The 11,646-nt window shown below is 39.6% G+C and overlaps 1 non-coding gene across 1 annotated transcript; it reads right to left on the bottom strand.

Moving 5' to 3' along the window:
* Nucleotides 1-10,379: 10,379 nt before the first annotated feature.
* LOC130456638 (U6 spliceosomal RNA) lies at nucleotides 10,380-10,483 on the bottom strand. Its single transcript, XR_008915707.1, has one exon. It is a non-coding gene; the product is annotated as a U6 spliceosomal RNA (small nuclear RNA).
* Between the last annotated feature and the right edge of the window lie 1,163 nt (nucleotides 10,484-11,646).

The raw sequence follows: 11,646 nt of genomic DNA, 5'->3' as shown, positions 1-11,646 counted from the left end.
TATATCCCCATTTTATCCTCACAAGAACCTTGGAAGCTAGATGTTATTGTTATCCCCCCTCTACAGATGAGGAAACTGAGGTTAACAGAAGTCAAATGACTTGCAGAGGAGAACAAATAGCTTAGCTTGTGTCAGAGGTAGGATTTAAAGTTTGGTCTTTCCGAGATGCCGATCAGGGGTTTACCCACAGTGCCACCTAGAGGTCTCTTCAGGGAGCTCAAAGTGGGCTACAAATTTTTCTGTAACATCTCAGAGGACCGGAGCTGAACAGGGAGAGATTAAGACTGGCTTGGGGCAAGAAGAAAGCAAAGATTAGACTTCCTTCTGAGTGCATCCTAATTAGAGCTACTGGGGCACCTGAGTGAATCTTAGATAAAAGCTTAATCGAAGAAGGAAAGAAGGATTTCTGAGTTGCAACTGTGCCCATTTGAGATTAGATAACATAAATTTGTAGAATATCCCTGGGGGAAGAAAGGGTGAAATTTATTGTATTTTGGAACTCTATAAGAGAAGTCAAGTGATACAGGTGGCTCAAGGTTGAAGATTAGTAGGGCCCCCAAAAAAGGAAAGACAAGGAGTCAAGGGAATGAAGAGTGGAGAAGTGTGTACAGTAGAGCTAATTAAATAGAGACTTTAGACCAAAGAGGAAAATGAGTGTTGTGGAGGTAGATGATGGTTTGAATGAGGGAGAATTTTAGGAGGAAAAAAGCAAATAGAGACTTAATTTAAAAAGCAGATAGGACGCGATAAAAGGGGTGATTTTCAGAGTTCAAAATTGTGGAGAAAGTTATAGCAGTTGTGTGTGGTGGTAAATATATATGAAGTATAGGGGGCAGCTATGTAGCTCAGTGAATTGAGAGCCAGGTCTGGAGAAGAGAGGTACTGGGTTCAAACTTGACCTCAGACATTTCCTAGCTGGGACCCTGACCAAGTTACTTAACCCCCAATGCCTAGCTCTTCTGCCTTAGAATAAGTACATACTATTAATTCTAAGTTGGAAGAGGAGGAAAGGTAGGATAAGGATGTAGGAAATTTGGGACACTAATGTACTGTTTGTTGGTGGAATTGTGAACTAATACAACATTCTGGAAAGCAATATGGCCCAAAGGGCGATAAAACTATATAGCCATTTGACATGGCAGTATCATTACTAGATGTGTATCCCAAAGTGATCAGAGGTAAGGGGACAGGACCTACTGGAATAAACATATTTTTAGCAGCTCTTGTGGTGGCAAAGAATTGGAAACTGAGGGAGTGTCTATCAATTGGGGAATGGCTAAATAAACTGTAGTATATGGCTATAATGGAAAATTATTGTGCCACCAGAAATGATGAACAGAATGAGTTCCTAAGAACCTGGAAAGACTTATATGAACTGATGCAAAGTAAAGCAAGCAAAACCAAGACAACGGTGTATGCAGTAATAGCAATAAATTACAATGATCACCTGTGAAGGACTAAACTATTATCAGAAAAACAAGGTCCCAAGATAACCCCATGAGACTCTTGATAAAAAAAAAATAAACAAAATGAATAAAAATAATTTTTTAAAAGCCTAAAACCACAGTCAAAGAAAGAACTATTGGAATCTAATTCTAGATTAAAGATTAAAGGTGTGAATTTTCTACATGGTTTTTGAGCTCTTCCACCTAGTTCAAGCTTTTGTTGATTCAATTAAAAGGTAGACAAAAGAGAGTTAATCCTGTTTTCACAACTAGAGAGGTACTAAGCAGGGGTACTTGAGTTATTGTTAACTAAAGAGTTAGCTCCAACTAGGCAAAGAGAATAAAGGATTCCCTTTCACAAGTGTAAACTCAAAGAGAACAAAGAATTCCCCTTTTCAGGGTTGGGGGAAAGAGAGGAAAAGACTCTGAATTGCAAAAATTGTTTCTACCTGTAATGGGAAAAAAAGTAAGGTATAGACACTTTTGGGCATGGCTGAAAAGTGAAGCAACCAATCCTGGAAGTCAATGTTGATGAACTGGGAAGCTAGCATGTAGGAGGGAACATTGAACATGAGAGAACAATTGAGATCATAGAATTTTTTAAATTTTATTTTTAAAATATTTTTCTATGTTTATAAAATTCATTTTCTTCCCCTCCCCTCTCCCAGATTCAATAAGCACTTCCACTGGGTTATATGTTATTACTTATACCTACAATATTTCCATATTACTCATTTTTGCAATAGAGAAATCTTTTAAAACCAAAACACCCAATCATATATCCACATAAACAAGTGATAAGTCATTTGTTTTTCTTCTGTTTCTACTTCCATAATTCTTTCTCTGGATGTGGATAGCATTTTTTCTCATAAATCCCTTGGGGTTGTTTTGTAGTAGCAAAATCCATTACATTGGATTGTTCCACATTTCACTTTTTGTGTATAATGTCTTCTTGGACATTATATATATATATATATATATATATATATAATGTCCTCTTGGTTCTGTTCATTTCACTTTGTATCAGTTCCTGGAGGTTCTTCCAGTTTCATATAGAAATCAAGCAGTTCATCAATCCTTCCAGCACAATAGTATTCCATCACCATCATATACCACAATTTGTTCAGCCATTCCCCAATTGAGGGACATCATGAGGGAACAATTGAAACAGATTTTGTGGTAGAGAGTAAGTACTGAATTCCTTGAGAAAGGAGACAGGATGCCTAGACCTGTAGGAAGATTTTTTTTTTTTAATCTAAAGAGATGCAGGGAACCTGAAAGGAGAGTTTGTTAAGGGGGGTGGGGGGGTATAAATGTGAAACCCCCTACTTCTTTTTGTGATTATAATAGTATTGGCCTTTATGATTATTTTTATAATACAATCATTAGCTTTTAGTTTAGAGTCAAGGAATATAGTTAGCTTTATATGAATTGTAAGCACTAGTTAAGAAAAATCTAGCTTGGGATGGTATTAAACCTTGTTTACAGGCAGTTTGGCCTTAAGCCTATAACCCAAATGTTTCTACCAAGCCCACCACACTCTGCTGCCTGTAGGGCATAAGGCAATCAATCGGGAGGTGGAGGGCTGCCTTTAGATGTCTGACATAAAGGCATTCAGTCAGGAGCTCATCTCCTAGGTGCAATGGCTTAGGTCAGTCATCCTTAGCAGCCATCTTTAGATCAGAGTCCAGTTTGGTGACTGACTCCTGAAAGGGATAAGAATTGTCAGCTAAAACCAGACCCTGTCCCCTTATTGCAGAGGCCTTAAAAAGGTCAGGACTAATAATAGATATTAGTTACCACCCATAGTAATGATTTCTGTACTTTCCAGCTTATTCAGCCCTTGTCACTAATTAAGTCCTATCTATGTGAAAGATTTAAGTTCATTCTATTTTTTTAAAACCCTTACCTTCCATCTAAGAATCAATACTGGGTATTGGCTCTAAGGCAGAAGAGTGGTAAGGGGTAGACAATTGGAGTCAAGTGACTTGCCCTGGACCACACAGTTAAGAATTGCCTGAGGTCAGATTTGAACCTAGGACCTCCCATCTCTGGGCCTGGCTCTCAATCCCCTGAGCCACCTAGCTACCCCTGTTCATTCTATTTTAATTTTAACTGTATGTTCTGTCTTTAATCTGACACTGTATCATCAACTTTCTGGGCATAAAAGAGGCTATCTTCTAAGGTTTGGGGTCTTTGGTTTTGACCAGAGGCCAGCTTTATTGTAAGACCAGCCCTCTCTCAATAAACCTATTTCTTTTTGGCTTAGAGATTTTATTTCCCTTGTTGGCATTTCTACTGATTATAATTTTCACCACAAAGGAGATCCTTAAACTGGGGGGTGTCAAACGTGGCCTTATTGGTTACCCTGACCTATTGAATAGTGTCTTCAAGACATCTCTCTGATAATTCTTCTGCTAACCCTGTCTACTTCTCCCTTCAAACATGACCCAAGGCAAATCCCTTCCCATCTCAAGTCCTCAGTTTTTTCAGCTGTAAAACGCAGTGAAATTGGGGGAGGGGAGGGAGATGGAGAGGGCCTGAGAGAGAAGACCTCCTGGAATTGAGGGATGTCTTAGTAGTCCACTGAGTTGGACACACGGTGCATGAAATGATGACAAAGGATGTTCTGATGCTTTTTTCATTCAAAGATATTTTATTTGCCCAATTACATATAACAACAATTTTTAACATGCATTTTCCAAAATTATATGATTGAGATTTTCCCCCTCCCCCTCTTGGAGATGGAAACCAATTTGATCTGGGCTATACATATACCATCAAGCAAAACATACTTCCATATTGATCATTGTTGGGGGAGAATGGAGTCTGACATTTTTGAGCTGAATGATAGTTTTTTAATGTCTTTTGTTTTGGCCAGATTGGGGTGGGGAGTTGGGGGATGGTAACAGGCTCCACTAAGACTAACCTTCCAGGAGAAGACCTTGTCTCTAACTCGGATTATCTGTGTGACCCTGGTCAAGTCATTTCTCAGGGCTCTAAACATTACTATAAGATAATTAAATTAGAGAGAGGGGAGACTGCCAGTTTGCACTGATAGAGGGGGATTCCTTCCTCAAGGATTCCTAATGCCAGTGAAGTCAAAGAGCCTATCCCTCTCTCTAGGTTAAAGGTGAGCTCTTCCAGCAATACAAAAGGCAAAAGGCTTTCTATGTATCCCTAGCAATTGGCCAAGGTCTGACACACATTTCATAAATGCTTGTTGACTGACTGCCTATTATATGCCTCCATTAGGTTTGGAAGGATACAAGGACATTATTTAGCCCAATCCTGCCCCTAGTAGATTGGAACTTCTTGCAGGCAGGGAATTTCACTTCTTTATGGGCCCAAAGGAAAGTCCCTGCGCCTTGGAACTCCTTATGAAATAGTGCCTTAACAATCGGGTATTCTAATTTACTAGAAGTCACAATTGCTCACCTAGTCTGGGAGGCGAGTGGGGAGGAAATGCAAAGATAAGGAAACAGACAGGAATTTCTGGAGGGAGTGTCTTGCCATGGATGGACCTTCAACTAAGAGTTAGGTGGTGGTGAAGCTGAAAAGCAGTCTGGTCATTTTCCCATACTAACCCTCTTCGTTCAGCGTCCAGCCTAGTAAAACAATGCTTCCCAGTCGTAGAGATAAGGACTGGACTTGTGATTTCACTGATCTAAAGAACTCCCAGGTGAGAAAACTCCTTCTAGTAATATGGCAAGTTAGCATCTCCTCTGCAATTTCTAGTTTTACTCTCTTCTTGGAGCCTTCCTATTACCAGACGTATTTAGGTCCTTTTGGAAAAAGCCAGCATTTCTTCTAGAAAAATAAGAAGGTTGTTTCTGTGGCTGGCTGGGCAGATCACAACTGAAATCAAGTTAACAAGTGAAGTTCAAATTAACACCTACTTTCCCTACAAAACGTGAACTTAGCTTCGTGGACCGCCCGACTCCGGGAGGGAAAAAAGGAGGCGGGGCTCTTGGTTTCTATTGGTTGGGACTTTAAAGGAGGCGTATAAATGTCTGGAGAATGGGCACTTCGGGGCATTTCCACTTTTTCTAGTCCTTTGGAGCCTATCTCCCTTCAGCAGTCCTTGCCAGCTACCATTTGGATCTTATCTTCGGACTCTTCAAGGAAGATGGACACCAACTCTCCATCTGAAAATGAGATGCCCAGGTCTTTCAGTAAGTGAAACACTGTTCCACAAACATTTGTTGACATTCCTTAACTTTTTTTTTAACCCTTACTTTCTGTCTTAAAATCAATACTGTATTGGTTCTAAGGCAGAAAAATGGTAAGGGCTAGGCAATGGAGGTTAAGTGACTCGCCCAGGGTCACACAGCTGGGAAGTGTCTGAGGTCACATTTGAACCCAGGACCTCCTGGCTCTATGCACTGAGCCACCTAGACACCCCTTTTGCTGGTATCTTGAAAGAATTACATACTGTTAATTTGCTAAAGTGAAAAACTTTACTGAAATATTGTGGGACAAGTTAACATTGTTTTTCAAAGACTGTCAGAGATCAAGACAGTAACACATTTCTCTCCATGGGGTGGGGGTGGGGGTGGGGGAAAGTAGTAGAAGGGATTAGTAGATACAAAGCTGACCCCAGAGCTAGGAAGAACTGAGAAAATAATGCCTTCCCTCCAAAATGCTGTGTACTAAGAAGTGTCAACTTCTGCTAGCACCTGAGACCTGAGTTCTCACCCTGTGCTTAATAGGTACTTAGCAGTGTGAGCCTGGGCAAGTCACTTTACCCCTATCTATGTGCAAAATGAGGATAATAATAGTATCCAGTGTTTTTCTGGGGATGAACTGAGTTAATATTAGCAAAGTGCTTGTTAGTTTGTTGAAGAGAAATTCCAGAGTTATCATTAAATTGTTTAAAGTTCTGTGTTATATCTGTGTATTGCACAACTCAGCACAAGGTAGTGGGGCATTTAATAAATATAGAATTCATAAGGTAGCTTAAATGTGGAGAGCATGACCTCTTGAAGTCATAAGACCTCGATTCAAGTCCTGCCTCTGAAATAGTCTGGCTGTGTGAACTTGAGCCAGTCCTTAAATCTACCAGAGCACTTGAGAAATCAGCCCAGGTCTTAAAGCAGCTCAACCAGTTATTTCAGCGTTTTGTGCCAAATATTAGCTCCCACATCAGTCTTTGTCCAGAGTTCTTGCTTTAAGTTGTGTCCATTTCAGAGCAGTGCTTCTCTTTGTTTCATTAACACTATTTAGTTATTAATAATAGCCCCAAAGTACAAGAGTGGTGATGCTGGTAGCTCTGATAAGTTTGAGATATGTGCTTATCGCTATGATGCCCAATTTTCAGCTTACTCAAAAGGTGTTGGTATTGGTCACATAAAGCTAAGTCCTGCAGTATTGATGACTAATGGTCTCACTTTGTCAAATCCAGGCTTATACTTGTAAGAGAAGAAGCGATCTGAGAAGCCATTGAGTACTCTCCCCTCAGTCTTATCAAGAAGGAACTGGGACAGGACACAGTGGATAGAGAGCCAGGCCAAGAGAATAGAGGTCCTGGCTTCAAATCTCAGCCACTTCCTAGCCTGGGCAAGTCACTTAACTCCCATTGTCTAGCCCTTACCACTCTTCTACCTTGGAACCAATACTTAGTATCTACTCTTAAGACAGACAATAAGGGTTTTTTTTTGTTTGTTTGTTTTGTTTTGTTTTAACGAAGAACCATGGGTTCAATAAACTAGGGAAATTTTTTTTTAAACAAATGTCTTTGACAAAGGTCTCATTTCTCAAATATGAAGAAAACTGAATCAAATTTCTAAGAATACAAAGCATTCCACAACTGACAAATGCTCAAAGGAGATCAGCAGGCAAAGATAGGGAGAAAACCAAATTTTCTTGGGAGGGAAACCAAAGGAGACTGGATTAGAGACAAGGCACAGTTGTGTCCACTGCTACAAGAGAGGCTGTTTGAAGGCTCAAAGTCATTATTCTACATGTGATCTAGTAAGAAAAAGAAATGCTCCAGTTTCTGTAAATTAACTCTCCAAATCTTTTTCCTCCCTTTCTTTTAGAGCCTGGACCTAACCCATCTGCAAGAAGAAAACGAACAATATTTAGTAAAGCACAACTCAATATTTTGATCAACTACTTTCAAAAGAACAACTACCCTGGGATAAAAGAAAGAGAACAACTTTCCAAGATGACCAATGTTCCTGAAAGTAGAATACAGGCAAGTTGAGAACTCATGCCTCTGGTTAATATCTGTGTGTGTATGTATGTGTGTGTCTGTTTAAAGTTGTTTTAGAGAGCATGAAACTATCCTATATTGCCTATCCTTTCTGTCCTTTCATTTCTCACTGTGGAATGGAGTAATAATGCCTTAGCTCTCTCTTTTTTTTTTAATGTGATATTTATTGAGTAATAAAAAAATCACTGACATTGCCCAATATTATCTCCTATCCCCAACCAATAGAATCTCCCAAAGTAACAAAGAACAATCAATCAACCAAATGAATCAATGCATTGACCATGTGTAAGAACATAAACTCACCACCTTGTGACCAAAAGAAGGGAAGCGTACTTTCCCATTAGTCTTCTTAGTTCAATTTTTGTCATGGCATCCATCTGAGTTCTGATGTCTTTTGGAGTTTTCTCTGACTTCTCAGAGTCTTGATGTAGCAATCTGAGGACCAAGGTGATCTGACTCCACATGGAACATTCTTTCCTCTACACTGAGATGACTTCTCAATTTCTTGCCACAAAAAGTGCTCTAATCATATTAATTATTTCACCATTTCATCTTTTTTTTTAAACCCTTGCCTGCTGGCTTAGAATCACTACTAAGTATCACTCTCAAGGCAGAAAAGCCATAAGGACTAGACAATTGGGGTTAAGTGACCTGTCCTGGGTCACAAAGCTAGGAAGTCTCTGAGCTAAGATTTGAACTCATTAGTTTTCAAGAAATAGCTTCACCAGATTTTCTCCAACTCAGAGCAAGCTCCTTGAACAACCTTCCTTATTCAGGACAGTTCAAAAAGTAATTCTTGGTCCAACTACCCTTCCCAAGGCTCCTTGGGAATGTTCTCTTTCCATCATCCTTTTAAGATTCCATTCTGCCTTAAAGAAATTCAGTTCACACAAATTCAGCTCTCTGTACCTAACCTATTAATACTCTTTTATTGCTTACTCAATTAACAAATACTTGTAACACTTCCTATTTCCAAGCCTGACTTCTCTAACCACTGAGACCACATAGCTGTCCCCTCATTTCCTCTAAATGCCTAGTAGTTTTCAAAAAATAGAAAGTTTAGTCAATTTTCAAGCATTCTCTAAGTTAGGACCAGTTAAAATAGAGTTCCCATATAGTCTTGTTTGTGTCTGTCTTCCTAGAGCTTTTTGGATAGGCAAAAAATAAATCTTTTTCATCTTTGTCCATGAGCTTGTGACTCTTGATTTTCCCCAGACTGTGCCAATGGAAATTCTCCTTGATACCTCTATACTGAGGTCTTAACCTAAGACAGAATTTGGCATGTAATAGATTTCACTTCAGCCCATCTGAAAGACTTGTACAAACTATCTATCTTTTTGAGACAGCTTACCTGCCTAAGACTAGAATTTATAGTAGAATTATAGATCTTTGAGCTTTAAGGGAAACATGACATTGTTTTGGGGGTGACTTAAATATCAAGGGCAGTTAGGTGGCCAGTAGATAGAACTCCAGGCTTGCAATCAGGAAGACCTGAGTTCAAATCTGACTTCAGACACTTACTAGGTGTGTGATCCTGGGCAAGTCACTTAACCCCATTTGCCTCAGTTTCCTCATCTGTCAAATGATTTGGAAAAGAAATTGGCAAACCACTCCAATATCTTTGCCAAGAAAATCCCAAATAGGGTCAGGAAGAGTAAGATATAATGACTAAAATACCATAAATCTTAAATATCATACCTTTATCAGACTACATATTTGATATGAAGATTCCCCCCCCCCAATCTGCAGTTGCCCTTTCCCTAATTGAAATCATCCTGTTTATGCAAAAAACTGTCTAGTTGGGGCAGCTAAGTGGTTCAGTGGGTAGAAAATCAAGCCTGGAGACTGGAGGTCCTAAGATCAAATCTGGTGTCAGACACTTCCTATCTATGTGACCCTGGGCAAGTCACTTAAATTCCATTGCCTAGCCCTTACATAATATTATTTGCAAACATACTATTAATTCTAAGAAAGAAGATAAAGGTTTAAATTTTTTTTAATTGTTCAGTTGTAAATAATGAAAGGATCTCTTTTTAGTGCTGTAGCTTTGAAATATACTTGATCCGGATATCTTCTGTGTTACCATGTGGTAACTTTGGCATTTAGGTTTCATATCCTGCGAACTCATTGTGATATATTCTCTACCCTTCTTAGCTTTCATAAGAGGCATTTTTTTCATCTTATTTAATGAATACAAGCAGGGCTTTTGCAACATTTAGCTTTCTATAGTGGTTTACTTGTAGGGAGAGAGAGATTTTTTTTCTTCTGGAGAACTTTGGTAAGAAAAGAATGGGTTAGAAAGGATTTATTTCCAGAGAGAAAGAAAAGTCTGGGAAATGGGGTTTCTTCCAAAGAGGCAGAGTCCAGTATGGTCAAGCAGGGTGGGGTGAGGATGCATCCCTTGAGAAATAAGGTGATGGGCTTCGTTTTTTAGGTCTCTATTTCCTTAAGGCTTTCTTTTTGTTCTTTAAAGATATTTTATTTTTACCAATTACATGTAATGACAAATTTCCACATAAGTCTTTCAAAGAGAGTCCAAATCATCTCCCTCCCTATCCTTACCTTCCCTCTCCCCTCCTGGAGCTGGCAAGCAATTCAATCTGGGTTATACATGTATTATCATGCCAAAAACATGTCCGTATTGTTCATTTTTATAAGAGAATAATGATATAAAACCAAAACCCAAATAAACTTACATGAAGAATCGAATGCTTTGAAAAAGTATGGAACCCCTCATGAATTTGCCTGTTATCTTTTTGCAGGGACCATGCTAATCTCTGAATTGGTCCAATTTTGGTACATGTGCTGCCAAAGCGAGCACAAGGCTTTCTTTTAATCAGATGAAGAAAGCAGCCAAAAAAGAGAAATGTCTTGCCATGTTGTCTTGTCATGTTTAGAGCCATACCATTTCAAAGAAATGAAAATTGACCCCCTTTACTGACAATGAAAAATTAAAATTGAATTCATATTAATGGACATCATGACATTTATTCTTCTCCCCACTTAGGTCTGGTTCCAAAACAGAAGAGCTAGACAAGGTAAAGGTCCAGACTCTCCCTCATCCACCACCTCAGGAAAAGAGATGGAACAGCTGGAGAATTCATCACCAAGCCAAATTCTGAAAAAGGACCTCTCTGAGAATGATCAGTCTTCATCTAAGGAATCTGAGTCTGGCTCCTGCACAGATCTGGAGCCCAGTCAGGAAACTAGCCAGAGCAGTAGCTGCTTCATAAAGAGGAGAAAGGTAGCTTTACCTCCTGAAGTTTCTTACTCGTATGGAGATGGCAGTTCCCAAAGCCATAACTTGGGCTCCTCCTCAACCATGAGAGCCACCACACAACTTCAGCCTCATGCCCTCCCCTGGCCAGGGTTCCTAGGAAGCTCCAACCAGAGTGCATCTTCCTGGGCCTTGCAGGGAACACAAGGACCAGAGAACTATGACCCACACACTTCCTTTTATGAAGTGAAGCCACCGACACATGGTCAGGAACAAGGTGTGTACTCCGACAATGACCCATTCACCCATTGCCTTTTCAATGTGCACAACAGTCCCCATGTCAATTACAGCAGCCATAACCCCAACAGTCTCACCCCCAGCAGCTGGCAGCCCTTGATGACCCAACACTCCACCATCCAGGGTCAACAGCTGACCCTATCAAGGCATCAATTACCACAAGAGAATGAAATCCATACACAGCCACCCTCATTGATGAGAAGGGAGGAGCAGCCATATGGATCATTTCCTTCCTTTAACCAGGAATTGAGTGTCTTTGATCTACCCAACAGAACTGCTAACCTTGAGTCTACACAACTTCTTGATGGACATCTGGCTGCCCCTCACAAAAATCTGGCAGAGAATCCAAATGCTAAATCTAGTAATTTTAGTTATCTAAATGAATTAATGTCTTTTTAAATGTACTTCATTGATGATCACTCAGTAAAGTGAGGAATTTGGATCTTGATTTATGTGAAAAATATAAATAT

Source organism: Monodelphis domestica, chromosome 1, assembly GCF_027887165.1.
Source record: "Monodelphis domestica isolate mMonDom1 chromosome 1, mMonDom1.pri, whole genome shotgun sequence".
Classification (NCBI taxonomy): domain Eukaryota; kingdom Metazoa; phylum Chordata; class Mammalia; order Didelphimorphia; family Didelphidae; genus Monodelphis; species Monodelphis domestica.
Note: the sequence above shows the minus strand (reverse complement) of the source record. Positions and strands in the feature narration are given on the sequence as shown.